The sequence below is a fragment of the Bubalus kerabau genome, chromosome 9 (genome assembly GCF_029407905.1).
Source record: "Bubalus kerabau isolate K-KA32 ecotype Philippines breed swamp buffalo chromosome 9, PCC_UOA_SB_1v2, whole genome shotgun sequence".
In the NCBI taxonomy this organism is placed as follows: domain Eukaryota; kingdom Metazoa; phylum Chordata; class Mammalia; order Artiodactyla; family Bovidae; genus Bubalus; species Bubalus kerabau.
This window is the reverse complement of record NC_073632.1, coordinates 38048079-38062468: the sequence shown is the minus strand read 5'-3', so window position 1 is coordinate 38062468 and position 14390 is coordinate 38048079.

Below are 14390 nucleotides of genomic sequence, written 5' to 3'. Positions count from 1 at the left end.
ACTAAATAAAACATGATGTGAGGCACTACAAAACCATTCAAATGCACTAGTAATAAAGGCCTTTTAGTTATTCATCTAGTATTTTGTCTAGTCTCTATTTGGAACGACTGATAGAATCATTAAACACATAGGTTATCTTATTCCTATCATGGGTGAGATTATAGGTATGTAATGAATCAGAGAGTCATCTTTTCTGAAGTTGACCTTCAGACTGCCACCCATACAATCATCTCTTCTTTTACTTTCCCACCCCCATCCTCATTTACTGGAGTAATACATTTCCAAAGGATTGCAACGGAAGGAATGTAGGGGAGGGGAGGCAGGAGAGGGGGAAAGAGGAAAAGAAAAAGAAGAGAAGGAAGACACAAACTTAAAAAAAACTAAAGAGTCTCGTTTAACCTGATTTAAGAGCAAGCTATAACTCTCCTTAATGAATTAGATTTGGTTTTGTTAACAAAACAAATAAAATTTTGTTTTGGTTCTAAATAAGTTGTTACTGGAAGGTGACTTTAATAAATTTAGGGGAAAAAAATCCTAACCTTGTAATGTTTTTTTTTTGTTTGTTTTTTGTTTTTTTGCTATAAATTCAACACTGGCTTCTTTCTTAATTAGGCAAGAAATGCATGATCCACCCTATTTATAACATGTTCAAATAATATCCATGCGTGTACCAAAACATGAAACTAGTCTGCTATGTCCACCTGCTTCCTATTCTTTTCTATTGTCTACAGTAATACACTGTACTATAATACAAATACAAAATATATGCAACATGAATAGATGGATCAGTGCATGAATGATTAGACATTTGCAGTCTAGCACCCTTGGGTTTAAATCCTGGCTCTTCCCCTAGCTGTGTGACATTTTGTGTATGACTAAACTGGCACCCCACTCCAGTACTCTTGCCTGGCAAATCCCATGGACAGAGGAGCCTGGTGGGCCGCAGTCCATGGGGTCGCGAAGAGTCGGACACGACAGAGCAACTTCCCTTTCTTTCACTTTTCACTTTCACGCATTGGAGAAGGAAATGGCAACCCACTCCAGTGTTCTTGCCTGGAGTATCCCAGGGACGGGGGAGCCTGGTGGGCTTCCATCTATGGGGTCGCACAGACACGACTGAAGCGACTTTGCAGCAGCAGCAGCAAACATCCCTATCTCAGTTTCATCATCTGTGAAGAATATAATAATGATACTTTCTTACAGGGTCACTGTGAGAATTTAATTAGGGAAGTTATTCAGTTTCCTTAGCATAATGTGTGTCATAAAATAAACACACAATAAATTGAGCTGTTATTGTTCTTCGTATCTTCATTTGTTTTGTTAATTCTTTTGTTTTCTTACAACGAACTAATGCAATTCATTAATATATGCCATCTTTAATTTTCATTTATATTATGTTTTAGTAATAAATTTTTTAGAGCAGTTTTAGGTTCACAGCAAAATTGAGAGGAAGGTATAAAGATTTCCCATATGCTCTATCCCTATATATACAGAACAGCTCTCATTATCAACATCCTCTACCTGAATAGTATACATTTGTCACAACTGAACAAATGTATTATTGATGATGAACTGACATTAATACAAACTCATCATTCAAAGACCATAGTTTCTATTAGGATGTACTCTTGGTATTGTATGTTTTATGGTTTAGACAAATTTATAATGGCATGTATCCATCCCTACAGTTTCATTAAGACTAGTTTCTCTATTTTTTAAGATGTGACTGCTTACTGATACTCTAGAAACATCTTTCATTTAATAAGAATATTTCTTGCTTATATTTTCATTAATGCTACTAGCTTCAGAATTTTGTGATACTTCCCTTTATTAACCTGATGTTTTGCTGAACCAAGCCAACTTTTCTGTATATAAAGTGATGGTCACTCTGCTGAAGTGTTCAAGCATCAATACAGGTATATCAATCACACTCTTCTTACAGAAGAAACAAGGGAGAAATTACAAAGAGCAGTGATGAAGTCTAATCATTGAGCAGAAGAATGAACAGAAAAAATGCCAACAAAATATGTTCGATGCACACATCAAAATGAAGAAATATAGACACAGAGAAAACCCATATAATATTGCAGAGTGAGAAAAGTAACAGGAATACCTGTCACACTAGAATATTCTTCTCTGGACACACACTGTAGCAAGACAGGCTTAAAGATTTACGCAAGTTCTGATCTGGTCTGGCACGAAAGCAATGAGAGGCTCATGGCAAGAACTACTCCCTTGGCTATCTGCCATGATGCCTGAAATGTCACCATTAGAGTTTTTATATTTATATTCTTTATTAAAATGCAATGCCCATTGAAGGGAACATATTATGAGTTATTATCAGCCCACATCTAAGAGAAAATGATTAAAGCTACCGATTAAAGCTAAAGAGAGCAAGGCACTTTTGGAGAAGGAACATTTCTGGTGTGAAAAGTTATGTTTGAATTCAAGGGAAACTCAAACTAAAAATATAAGATGAAGGAAATTGTACCTACGACTAAAGTGCAAACAGTCCACACAGGCAAAACTTCTTTCATTTAAGAAAATGACCTACAAATACCTAAGCCTTCCAGAACAGAATTATAATAGCCCATCTTCAATGATAAAAGAAAAAAAAAATCAGAGACTCTAGGGTAGAATAACCTGCAAGGACTGCCACAGCTACAGACTCTCTGATTTATGGCAATGTTAGGAATTGGGGCTGTCTCCTTCTGAAGTACTACAGCATGCTATAAAAGGGCACTCTGAATCACAAGGCATAAAACAGCATGCTGAGGGAGGGATATTCCAAGTCAAAAATAATGGTGATAAATCAGAAGGAGTGAATGTGGCTATATGGTTTTATTTTGTTGAATAAAGTCTTTGCTACAATTTTTAGTACACTGTGTTGGAAAGTAAAGCCATGACAATCACACACAACTACAGGGATTTCCCTATTTAATGAGTATTCTCAAAAATGATATACTATCCTGCAATCAAGTATTTCAGAAATGAATATAGTCAAGATATATATATATATATAACCACATTTGTTTCTTTGATAAAGTAATAGAAATTCATTCTTATTTTTTAAATTAACTAGCTTACCTGTAGATAAATAAAGATGTAACATAGCAAAGATGTAACAAAGCTCTGTTTTAATTATTAATGCCTAGTGGGCCAGACCCTATGTGTGTGTATTTTAAGTTTTAAATCTTCAAAATGAAAAACATAATTTTTTTAAAAAAGATCTAAGTTGATTTAGTTATTGAATCAATCAATCTCTGGTGGCTCAGAGAGTAAAGCATCTGCCTGCAATGCAGGAGACCTGGGCTCGATTCCTGGATCAGGAAGATCCCCTGGAGAAGGAAATGGCAACCCACTCCAGTATTCTTGCCTGGAAAATCCCGTGGACAGAGAAACTTGGTAGACTACAGTCCATGGGATTGCAAAGAGTCAGACATGACTGAGCGACTTCACTCCTTGAACAGTAATTTCCTCAAAGAACATCCTGTAATCTGGTTTACATTTGAATAAATTTTAAAATAGTAAAATTTCTTGGATTTCAAAGCAGTTCAATAGGTTCAGTTATATGATTAGTTGCTTATGAACATAGTTAAAAACTGTATGCATGAATAATTAGATTGCCATCTGTGTGTCTTGCAGTGTGTTTCATCCCATGTTAACATTCTTGGGTGCCGGGTCTTTAAAATTTCCTCTTTTGAGTACGTATAAGTGATTTTGAAGTCCATGACATAGGATAATTTACAGCTTGTCTTTGGAACAAATTATCATGTCTTGATTCTCATTGACTTAAGCCAAATGCTACTGTGGCTTATTCTCTCAAAATAACTCTCATGTTTGATGTTCATGTGTAGAAAATCACCCTCTCCCACCACATAAATAGTTAAACAAATATAAACCAATTGCTGGTACTTATAAGTGCTATAAAGAGACTGGAAAGAGGAATAATTTTTAGTCTTAATCCAAGGTTTAAGATACAACTCTCCGACATACATCACAGCAGGATCCTCTATGACCCGCCTCCCAGAATATTGGAAATAAAAGCAAAAATAAACAAATGGGACCTAATTAAACTTAAAAGCTTCTGCACAACAAAGGAAACTATTAGCAAGGTGAAAAGGCGGCCTTCAGAATGGGAGAAAATAATAGCAAATGAAGCAACTGACAAACAACTAATCTCAAAAATATACAAGCAACTCCTACAGCTCAACTCCAGAAAAATAAATGACCCCCAAAAAAATGGGCCAAAGAACTAAATAGACATTTCTCCAAAAAAGACATACAGATGGCTAACAAACACATGAAAAGATGCTCAACATCACTCATTATCAGAGAAATGCAAATCAAAATCACTGTGAGGTACCATTTCACACCAGTCAGAATGGCTGCGATCCAAAAGTCTACAAGCAATAAATGCTGGAGAGGGTGTGGAGAAAAGGGAACCCTCTTACACTGTTGGTGGGAATGCAAACTAGTACAGCCACTATGGAGAACAGTGTGGAGATTCCTTAAAAAACTGGAAATAGAACTACCTTATGATCCAGCAATCCCATTGCTGGGCATACACACTGAGGAAACCAGAAGGGAAAGAGACACGTGTACCCCAATGTTCATCACAGCATTGTTTACAATAGCCAGGACATGGAATCAACCTAGATGTCCATCAGCAGATGAATGGATAAGAAAGCTTTGGTACATATACACAATGGAATATTACTCAGCCATTAAAAAGAATACATTTGAATCAGTTCTAATGAGGTGGATGAAACTGGAGCCTATTATACAGAGTGAAGTAAGCCAGAAAGAAAAATACCAATACAGTATACTAACGCATATATATGGAATTTAGAAAGATGGTAACAATAACCCTGTGTACGAGACAGCAAAAGAGACACTGATGTATAGATCAGTCTTATGGACTCTGTGGGAGAGGGAGAGGGTGGGAAGATTTGGGAGAATGGCATTGAAACATGTATAATATCATGTATGAAACAAGTTGCCAGTCCAGGTTCGATGCACGATACTGGATGCTTGGGGCTGGTGCACTGGGATGACCCAGAGGGAGGGTATGGGGAGGGAGGAGGGAGGAGGGTTCAGGATGGGGAGCACGGGTATACCTGTGGCAGATTCATTTCGATGTTTGGCAAAACTAATACAATATTGTAAAGTTTAAAAATAAAATAAAATTAAAAAAATAAATAAATAGAAATTCTAAAGACAAAAAAAAAGAATTAACAAGAAAAAAAAATATAACACAGTTAAGTTCAAAAAAAAAAAAGCAAACAGAATTTTGAATGACATTGTTTATTATCTTACCACCTACTCTATATAAAAAAAAGCAAACAATGATGTGCAAAACGGAATTAGTGTTCTAATTAGTGGACAACTGTCCATCTATTAATTGGAGAAGGCAATGGCAACCCACTCCAGTACTCTTGCCTGGAAAATCCCATGGGTGGAGGAGCCTGGTAGGCTGCAGTCCATGGGGTCGCTAAGAGTAGAAAACCACTGACTGACTTCACCTTCACTTTTCACTTTCATGCATTGGAGAAGGAAATGGCAACCCACTCCAGTGTTCTTGCCTGGAGAATCCCAGGGACGGGGGAGCCTGGTGGGCTGCCGTCTCTGGGGTCGCACAGAGTCGGACACGACTGAAGCGACTTAGCAGCAGCAGCAGCAGTCCATCTATTAAGATAGAAAACCCAAATCAAAATGGAAAAGGTAATGATTTTATGGTACAACGATATACAAAATTACCAGTGATTACTAATGGAAAGTGATTCATGTGGAAGCTTTTAAAATATGTTCATGTTTGCTCTTTGAGGCATCATGAAGGAATCTGGTTGATTATTTTTTTTACAAATATCAGTATAATAATAACTTTTTCCTTATAAACAAAAAAAGGAAGGTGGTATAATTAAAAAACAAAAACCTATACCCTGAAGAATCAAATGAACCTAAATTTCAACCCAAGCATCACTTAAAAAAAATGAAGTATAGTTGATTTATAAGGTTTCAGATGTACAGAAAATTCATTCAGTTATATATACATACATGTGAGTCATACATATATATATATATGAGTTATACATACATATGTATAATTTTTCATTATTTTCCATTATAGGTTATTACATTAGATCTTTGTTGTCTATCTATTTTATACATAGCAGTGTGTATCTGTTAGTCCCAAATTCCTAATTTATCCCTCCTCCATTCCCCTTGGTAATTGTAAGATTTTTCTACAAGCATCACTTTTTATTAGTCATGTAACCTTAGAAAACTATTTAACTCTTATTAAGTGCTAGTTTCCCCACCTACAAAAGGGATTTAAGTTTGGTGTGAGTATTAAATTAGGTAGTTTATACAAAGTGTTTGCACTGAGGGAGCATTCAATACATTATTTTTTAAAGAAAAGCAAGTGGTATCTGATTTAAGTGTTTTCCCCTCCCTGGTGGAAATAATAACTCCATATTATTATTCATCATAGACATTTGTGGAATATCCAAGACTGAAGTACAGTTTAGGGCTACAAGTCAAGTCTACAGCCTAGAGCCTTAGCTTCACAAGTAACTGATTCATCAACCTATCTTTGATAATACTTTTAAAGTATATAACCTAACTGGCCAGATAAGCCAAAACTTATATAGACTAAAAGATAATCAGAAATTAATTCACAAACTAAGCATGTATTTTAGTTCAAATTTCAAAGTCTAATTACATCTTTACTAAAATATAAGAAACCACTTAATCACAATGTTGATCAAAATGCATAAAAATGAACTACGTCTCCTTTTCATGTATATAAAATAAAGCCTCATGAATATTCAATATACTTATAAAATAAACCATTATTTTATCTATCAGTACATTTTTAAAGAAACTTGTGATATTTATTTATTTAGTAACCATAACTTAGGAAATTAGTAGCATAGGTTAAGAGAAAATTTAATTCATTAATCCATCAATTTTTTATTATTCTGCTATCACTTTTGATATTAGCTAGCTTTTGATCTTCAGTCATTATATAAAATACATACTGCTTTGTACTGAACTATAAAGTATAACATATATTTTTGAAGTAGAATTTCACAACTCACATAAATAACAAATCCTACTTCATGCTTTACTTACCTTTTCTAAATTTTTAAACTACCTCTGTCAAACAGAACCTCCTGGTTTAACATGATGATTAAAACAATTTTTATCCAACTTGTTTGCAAATCACTTGCTTTTCTTTCAATCCCATCTTCAAAAATTGAGAGTTACCATCTTTTTAAAATATAGATAAAGAAAAACAAGATACAGATCACTTGACCATAAACTGTCCAAAACAAATGAGTTCATCAACATGAATAAATTAGAGATCAAAAGGAGGTTGCAGAGAAGGAGTAGGGCCTGGCACTTTGCTAAGTACTACAATATGGAGCCATTACAAGAATTAAGTCCAGTGATAAACTGAAACTGCATATTGTACATCTTTATCTAATATTCAGAATAACCATTTAGTGCCAAATCAAAAGGAGGCTCTGAACTGAAAATACACCAAATAAGTAAGCTTTTGTTGTATAAACTGCAATCAAATGCTGAATACATCTCTGCTTATCAGGTTGAAAAATAAAGGTTGCTAAAATGAGCAAAATTTCAATGTCCTCTCTCTACATGTTTCAAGGAGACATAAATTATTATAGATATACAAAATCTTTGATCACATTACAGCAACATATTATTTTGAAAGTGTTAGAAGCAATTTATTAGCTTTTAAAAACATGCCTTAGACTTTGAGGTTATATTTTAAACAAAACCCCAATTACAATTTGCTAATATGGTCTTTACTAGCATCTGAGATGAATGCAATTGTGCAGTAGTGTGAGCATTCTTTGGCATTGCCTTTCTTTGGGATTGGAAAGAAAACTGACCTTTTCCAGTCCTGTGGCCACTGCTGAGTTTTCCAAATTTGCTGGCATATTGAGTGCAGAACTTTCACAGCATCATCTTTCAGGATTTTAAATAGCTCAACTGGAATTCCATCACCTCCAATAGCTTTGTTCGTAGTGGTGCTTTCTAAGGCCCACTTGCCTTCACATTCCAGGATGTCTGGCTCTAGATCAGTGATCACACCATCGTGATTATCTGGGTCATGAAGATCTTTTTTGCACAGTTCTTCTGTGTATTCTTGCCACCTCTTGATATCTTCTACTTCTGTTAGGTCCATACCATTTCTGTCCTTTATCGAGCCCATCTTTGCATGAAATGTTCCCTTGGTATTTCTAATTTTCTTGAAGAAATCTCTAGTCTTTCCCATTCTGTTGTTTTCCTCTATTTCTTTGTATTGATCGCTGAGGAAGGCTTTCTTATCTCTTTTTGCTATTCTTTGGAACTCTGCATTCAGATCTTATACCTTTCCTTTTCTCCTTTGCTTTTCACTTCTCTTCTTTTCACAGCTATCTGTAAGGCCTCCCCAGACAGCCATTTTGCTTTTTTTGCATTTCTTTTCCACGGGGATGGTCTTGATCCCTGTCTCCTGTACTCATCTCACATGCTAGTAAAGTAATGCTCAAAATTGTCCAAGCCAGGCTTCAGCAATATGTGAACCGTGAACTTCCTGATGTTCAAGCTGGTTTAGAAAAGGCAGAGGAACCAGAGATCAAATTGCCAACATCTGCTGGATCATGGAAAAGGCAAGAGAGTTCTAGAAAAACATCTATTTCTGCTTTATTGACTATGCCAAAGTCTTTGACTGTGTGGATCACAATAAACTGTGGGAAATTCTGAAAGAGATGGAATACCAGACCACCTGACCTGCCTCCTGAGAAATCTGTATGCAGGTCAGGAAGCAACAGTTAGAACTGGACATGGAACAACAGACTGGTTCCAAATAGGAAAAGGAGTACGTCAAGGTTGTATATTGTCACCCTGCTTATTTAACTTCTATGCAGAATACATTATGAGAAATGCTGGACTGGAAGAAGCACAAGCTGGAATCAAGATTTCCAGGAGAAATATCAATAACCTCAGATATGCAGATGACACCACCCTTATGGCAGAAAGTGAAGAGGAACTCAAAAGCCACTTGATGAAAGTGAAAGAGGAGAGTGAAAAAGTTGGCTTAAAGTTCAACATTCAGAAAACGAAGATCATGGCATCTGGGCCCATCACTTCATGGGAAATAGATGGGGAAACAGTGGAAACAGTGTCAGACTTTATTTTTTTGGGCTCCAAAATCACTGCAGATGGTGACTGCAGCCGTGAAATTAAAAGACGCTTACTCCTTGGAAGGAAAGTTATGTCCAACCTAGATAGCATATTCAAAAGCAGAGACATTACTTTGCCAGCAAAGGTCCATCTAGTCAAGGCTATGGTTTTTCCTGTGGTCATGTATGGATGTGAGGGTTGGACTGTGAAGAAGGCTGAGCACCAAAGAATTGATACTTTTGAACTGTGGTGTTGGAGAAGACTCTTGAGAGTCCCTTGGACTGCAAGGAGATCCAACCAGTCCATTCCGAAGGAGATCAGCCCTGGGATTTCTTTGGAAGGATTGATGCTAAGGCTGAAACTCCAGTACTTTGGCCACCTCATGCAAATGGTTGACTCATTGGAAAAGACTCTGATGATGGGAGGGATTGGGGGCAGGAGGAGAAGGGGACGACAGAGGATGAGATGGCTGGATGGCATCACTGACTTGATGGACGTGAGTCTGAGTGAACTCCAGGAATTGGTGATGGACAGGGAGGCCTGGTGTGCTGCGATTCATGGGGTCACAAAGAGTCGGACATGACTGAGCGACGGAACTGAATATGGTCTTACTATTCAACATATTATTGACAGTGCATAATATCTTATGCTAGTAATAAAAAGATATCAGTTCAATAAAATAGATTTGTAAGTTAGTCATTTCCTATTGTTTAAAATTACTTTACTGATAACCTGTCTCCTCCTAAATGCATCTGTGATGGCCTACGTACCATAAAACTGGAAGCAACACAATAAAGTATTAAAAAGTACAACTTGCAGGAATGACTGGCTTAGGAAAGCTATAAGAATTGAGTTAAAAACTAAATTCTGGAACTCTTATTTTGAAGAGTTAAAAAAGTAAACATTGTTGTCAGTAACAAATTAGGAAGAAGAATCCTAACTCCTGTTATAGAAGAAAACTCTTTGCATATGTTCATTGAATTTACAAAAATTAAAAAAGAAACAAGAACTAACAAATTGTGTGTGTGTGTGTATATATTACTTTACTAAACACATTAGAAAGTGCTGGAAAAAGAGGCAATTCTATGGAGTAACTCTGAGATAAGTGAATAGGAAGAGAGTCTAGATATGAAATCTCTAAATTCCTTATAATTCAAGGATAATTAAAAGTTAATGTTTCATTTCATCTAGTCTGACAGCAGATTAAAGGTAGAAATTATCCTCACTGGGAACTTACCAAGAACCCAAGGTACAAGTACTCTCTGTACTGTTTGAAAGAAAATGTGTCAGATGCCAAGCATTTGTAAAATCTCAGTTAAGTACAGTTCAGTAACTCAGCCGTGTCCAACACTTCATGACATCATAGATTGCAGCAAGCCAGGTTTCCCTGTCCATCAAAAACTCCAGAGCTTGTTCAAACTTATGTCCATCGAATCAGTGAAGCCATCCAACCATCTCATCATCAGTCGTTCCTTTCTCCTCCTGCCTTTAATCTTTCCCAGCATCAGGGTCTTTTCAAATGAGTTAGCTCTTCACATCAGGTGGCCAAAATATTGGAGTTTCAGTTTCAGCATCATCCTTCCAATGAATATTCAGGACCGATTTCCCTTAGGATTGACTGGTTGGATCTCCTTGAGTCCAGAGGACCCTGAAGAGTCTTCTGCAACACAACAGTTCAAAAGCATCAATTCTTCAGTGTTCAGCCTTCTTTATGGTACAACTATCACATCAATACATGACTACTGGAAAAATCATAGCTTTGACTAGATGGACCTTTGTTGGCAAAGTAATGTTTCTGCTTTTTAATATGCTAAGTTGGTCATAGCTTTTCTTCCAAGGAGCAAGCGTCTTTTAATCTCAAGGCTGTAGTCATCAACTTCAGTGCTTTTGGAGCCCAAGAAAATAAAGTCTGTCACTGTTTCCATTGTTTCCCCACCTATTTGCCATGAAGTGATGGGACTGGATACCATGATTTTAGTTTTTTGAATGTTGAGTTTTAAGCCAGCTTTTTCACTCTCCTCTTTCACTTTCATCAAGAGGATTTTTAGCACTTCTTCGCTTTCTGCCATAAGGGTAGTGCCATCTGCATATATGAGGTTATTGATATTTCTCCTGGCAATCTTGATTGTGCTTGTGCTTCATCCAGCCTGTCATTTTGCATGATGTATTCTTTATATAAGTTAAATAAACAGGGTGACAATATACAGACTTGATGTATTCCTTTCCCAATTTGGAACGAGTCTATTTTTCCATGTCCAGTTCTAATTGTTGCTTCTTGACCTGCATACTGATTTCTCAGGAGGCAGGTCAGGTGGTCTGGTATTCCCATCTCTTGAAGAATGTTCCATAGTTTGTTGTGATCCACAAAGGCTTTGGTGTAATCAATGAAGTACAGGCTTTTCTGGAACTGTCTTGCTTTTTCTATGATCCAACAGATGTTGGCAATTTGATCTCTGGTTCCTCTGCCTTTTCAAAATCCAGTTTGAACATCTGGAAGTTCACAGTTCACGTACTATTGAAGCTTTGCTTGGAGAATTTTGAACATTACTTTGCTAGCATATGATATGAGTGCAATTGTGCGGTAGTTTGAGCATTCTTTGGCATTTTCTTTGTGGGGGATTGGAATGAAAACTGACCTTTTCCAGTCCTGTGGCCACTGCTCAGTATTCCAAATTTGCTGGCATATGAGTGCAGCACTTTCACAGCATCATCTTTTAGGATTTGAAATAGCTCAACTGGAATTCCATCACCTCCACTAGCTTTGTTCGTAGTGATGCTTCCTAAGGCCCACTGGACTTCACAGTCCAGGATGTCTGGCTCTAGGTGAGTGATCACACCATCGTGGTTACCTGGGTCATAAATATCTTTCATGTATAGTTCTTCTGTGTATTCTTGCCATGTTTTGTTAATATCTTATGCTTCTGTTCAGATCAGATCAGTCGCTCAGTCGTGTCCGACTCTTTGCAACCCCATGAATTGCAGCACGCCAGGCCTCCCTGTTAGGTCCTGTTAAGTCCGTGCTTCTGTTAGGTCCGTACCATTTTTGTCTTTTGTTGTGTCCATCTTTGTATGAAATGTTCCCTTGGTAGTTCTAATATCTTGGAGAGTTCTCCTCTTTCCCATTCTATTGTTTTCCTCTATTCCTTTACATTGACGATTGAGGAAAGCTTTCTTATATCTTTCCTTGCTATTCTTTGGAACTCTGCATTCAGATGGATATATCTTTCTTTTTCTTCTTTGCTTTTAGCTTCTCCTCTTTTCTCAGCTATTTGTAAGGCCTCCTTAGACAACCATTTTGCTTTTTTGCATTTGTTTTTCTTGGGATTAGTTTTGATCACTGCCTACTGTACAATATTATGAACCTCCATTCATAGTTCTTTAGGCACTCTATCACTCTATCCCTTGAATCTATTTATCAATTCTACTGTATAATCATAAGGGATTTGATTTAGGTCATACCTGAATGGTCTAGTTGTTTTCCCTACTTTCTTCAATTTAAGTCTGAATTTTGCAATAAGGAGACAAATTTTGATTTTATGAAGTTAAGTGTCCACTTGAGTTTTGTCTAGGTATAGCTACATTAAAGTCAGTTGCAGGAATCTCTTTAGATGGGGTCTATATTTTGTCCCCTGCAAAATAATTAGAGCTGTTCATATTGTCAGCTAAAATATCAAAGTTCTATCATTTTTACTAAAAGTCATTAAATATTATCTCTCCCCCTGAGAAATGAAAATATGGGTTCTGTTATATCTGGACCCTCATCTTCCCCTGACACAAAGAAGAAATGTCCATTCCCCAAGCCAAGACCAATCTTTTCACACGTGCCTGTGGATTTCATTCTCTCCTCTTTTCTCTAGGACTATACTATTATCATTTTTTCCTTTCTATTCCTAAGTATCCTTTCATTTTTATTGTTTTAGTTTTTCTACTGGTTTTGAACTAGAATATTCAACTAGTTCTAGTTACTCTAATTTTTTTTTTTTTAATTTTCTCTTTGCCCACACCTCCCTTCAGTTACAGATTCCTCTCACTATTTTCTTTTTGTAGGCAGGTTTGAGATTGATGTTGGGAAAATAAGTAAGGAGTACATTCATCTAAAGACTTCTGTTTTTATTTATGAGTTCAGGAAAGAAATGGTCAGAATTTTGAAAACAGTTGATAAATTTGAAACAAGCATCATGAAGACAACAAAATGGACTTACTAGCAATACATACTGAGGTTTTTGAGATATTAGAGTAGCCATAGCTTTTACCCACTCTCTCATTCTAATTATTATATATTTTGAGAACTTGATGTCTTTGGTAAAGAATAAGACAAGTGAAAAGAAACCAGTTAATTACACTGTAATTTTGATGATGAAAACTAATTCTCAAACTTGTGATGTCAATAAGTACCTCATATCTATTTTAACTTATACTTCCATATTTGAACTTATTTAAATATCAACCAAGTGGTTATTACTGATAAGCTTTTGAATTTATAAAATTTTTATGACTGGCTTGAATAAATATTCCTTCACAGTTTTAGTTCCAGAAGATTTTAAATGAAAAATTTAACTTTGTGTAATTAGGTCATTTTAAAACGTGTGACTTTGTGTTCAAAATGCAAGAATATGAAGACTGTGCTTTCTGGATTGAGATGTAGTCACACTCAGAACCAGAAGAAGGGGATGAGGAGGAGAAAACAGCAGATGTAGATTGAGGATTCAATGCAAAAGAAAGTTAGACAGTAGACTTCCCTAGTGGTCCAGGTTGTAAAGTAATTAGTCTCCAATTAAAATAAATAAATAATAAATATGAACTATACTCCAATAAAATTAAAATACATATATTAAAAAAAATCCACCTGCCAATGCAGGGGACACGGGGTTGATCCCTGGCCCAGGAAGATCACACATGCCTCAGGGTAACTGAGACTGCGCACCACAAGCATTGAGCCTGGGCTCTAGAGCCCGGGAGGCGCAGCCACGGAAGCCATGCAGCCTAGAGCCCACACTCTGCAACACGAAGAGCCACCTTGATGAGAGGGCCACACACCTCAACTAGAGAGTAGCCCCCGCTCACCAAGGCTAGAGAAAGCCTGCACACAGAAATGAAGGACCAGAGTAGCCACAAAATAAAAATTTTTTTTTTAATTTTAAGATTTTTAAAAAATTTAAAAAAAAGAAAGATACAGGGTGATTGATAGGATC